Raw genomic sequence first — 2,786 nt, 5'->3', positions numbered from 1 at the left:
TTGGAGGGTAATTGAATTCGTAAATGACACTGTCGGTAGGGATAGAATTAGTGTCGAGGTTGATGGTGGGTGGAAAATCGGAGGGCCGGTTCCACGCTGTATCTTCTAAATTCAGTAAATTAAACTAGTTGTACGGGAGTCCTGGTCAACATGGACCCGGGGGGCCAAAGGATCTGTTCCATGCTGTAATCTCAATTAACAAACTAACAAAAACTATGGTACGGGTCAGATCGCTGGTCGCAGGGACTCAGGGGGCCAAAGGGCCTGGTTACATTGACAGTAATCTAAACGAACCTAAACAAAACTAAAAATAACCTATTCCACTCCAGTCTGCTGATATCTAAGTGGCTCGAGGCTGCGTGGACTGAAGTAGTGCACATGTTTCTGTTTTCCAGTTCAACAAACCTGAATGGTAGTTCATGTTGTGCGATGTAAGCACTGTGGGGCCGCGTCAAGTATAGAAGTGAGCCGAAGACCGATTTGACCAAATGTTGCAGAACAATTAACCTGGCTATCAACACCATGCAACAACCAAGGAGGAACTGATGGGACTTTGGAAGCGGATAGGAGAGTGACCACAATACCGTTTATATTAATGGATGATGTGGAAAAGGGTCAAGAGACTTTCAAATCTCTGAGCGTGGGTGCATATCTCCAAAGGACTTTCCTGGTCCCAGCCACATTGATAATATAAGAAAGCACAGCAATGGCTCCTGAAGAAGTTATGACGTCGGTATGTCAAAGAGGACTTTGCGAACTTTATAGGTGCACAGAGAGCACCTGACGGGGCATCCCCCGTGGCCCCCTTGGGGTTTTTTTCGGCAAAACCCCTTTGAGCGTTCCCCCCAGGAGCGGAAAAAAAAGAAGATGCCAAGAAAAAAAAAAAGTTGGTTTGGTGTTAAAGGATCTATTGCAGCCAGTCCCCCGCCCGTGCCCCTCAAGAGGCCCCCTGCCCCACCATCAATCGAGGGAAACCCCCCCCCCCAATACCACCCCTTGGGCCACAACACCATCCTTGGAATTCATCCTCTCCCGCTGGGGGGCCCAAAGCAAAGGGGGAAAAAGACAAGGTACCGGAGGCCTTGGAAAATCTGGTGGTGGCCCATCCCCAGGTTCAGGAAAAAACCGCCTTTTCTTTAGCCATCCCCCTTTTAAACTAGCCATCAAACAAACTCGGAAACTATAACAGCATATTGCGCGTTATTCTAGTATTGAGTGTGTATATATACGGTATAGTATATTGGTGGGTAGACCACAATGAAATGTTCCTGTATTTATGCTACTTATTCTGTTGTGCGCAGGCAAGCAAGAATTTCATCGTCCATCTGGGACAAGTGGCAATAAAATCCATGGACATGACGTGACCTACCATTGGAGTGTGTTTGTAGTAGAGCATCCACCATTTTCCTGTATCGCTTGATGCATTAGTTAGATTAACGTTCCGCACACTTCTGCTTTGCTAGCAAGACCTGAACGAATCTCCAACCATTCCACAGCAGATGCAGTCTTGCTCGAGAGATATCGTCCCATACACTATGTGCCGCTTCGCGATCATTCTAGAAGCATCTAGAAGCTGCACCAGCACCCACCGCAGAAAGCGAAAGTAAAGAGACGACGTCATCGCGGAGGTTCTGGAAGCTGAAGCACCCGTCGCCTCTTTAGTTGGAGTGGTACCATCCATAAAGCTTCAAGTTGTTACACTGAGGTAACTCGCTCAATAAGTGACAATGTTTGTCGACCGGTGATGTTGACGTCTTGGATCTCCGACCACAGTTAAAATAAACTTAAATTTCAGCATAACTCAGAGACACTAAAATGGGCAGAAGCTGCACAGTGAACGTTAGGGCTCTGGGGGAGGGTGTCGAGCCAGGGGGACTGGTAGTACAGGTAGACACAATGGCTGGAGTAACTCGCGGGACAGACAGCATATCGAGAGACGGAAGGGTGACGTTTCAGGTCGAGACCAGTCTGTAAACTGTTTGACAGGCGTGCTACGGAATACATAGTTCCTTGAAAGTGGCGGTCCACAATAAGATAGGGTGGTCAAAAAGCCTTTGGTTCCAATGGCCCTTGCCATCAGGCAATTGAGATGCGAAGTTGGAGGTTGTGTGCCAGTTGTTACAAGACATGGTGAGCGCATTTAGGAATGCTGTGTTCAGGTCTGGTCACCGTGTTCAGGAAAAAGCATGTTGTCAAGCTGGCAATGGTGCAGAGAAGTTACAAGGATGTGGCCAGGACTCGAGGGGTGTGAGCTATTAGGGAGAGGGGGTGAGGCAGGCTGGAATCTATTCCTTGGAGCGCCAGGAGGATGAGGGGTGATCTTTTTATAGAAGTTGTATGAGGATATGGGGGTGTGATGTTCTGTGTTGGGTAGTTGCACAGGAGTGTGATTTTACCCAGTGGTACGGGAATCAAGAAACAGAGACATGCAGGATTTAACGGTTGAGAGGGGTTAAAGATTTTATTAAAGATTTAAATCGGAACCCGAGGGAGAAACTTTTTCACAAAGCAGAGATAGGTGTATGTAGGAATAAATGAGGTAACATGTGGAAGTGGAGACTGCCAGAATCTTAGGAAGATGAGGGATTTTTTGATCCGGCAGGTACTTTCTATTATAACAACATTCAAAAAAATTCGGGAACCAGCGTGCCATGGGTAGGACCTGTTCCATAGGTTTTAGCATTGACGGTCTTATGGGCCAAAAAAAAAAAAAAAAAAAAGGCGAACCAGGTGGGACTACTTGTGAGTAGAGGGCGCAGGTCTTGAATCAGCGTCCAATGGAGAGA

The sequence above is a fragment of the Leucoraja erinacea genome, chromosome 39 (assembly GCF_028641065.1).
Source record: "Leucoraja erinacea ecotype New England chromosome 39, Leri_hhj_1, whole genome shotgun sequence".
Classification (NCBI taxonomy): Eukaryota; Metazoa; Chordata; class Chondrichthyes; order Rajiformes; family Rajidae; genus Leucoraja; species Leucoraja erinaceus.
The sequence above is the reverse complement of the archived record's forward strand: the minus strand, read 5'-3'. Positions refer to the sequence as shown.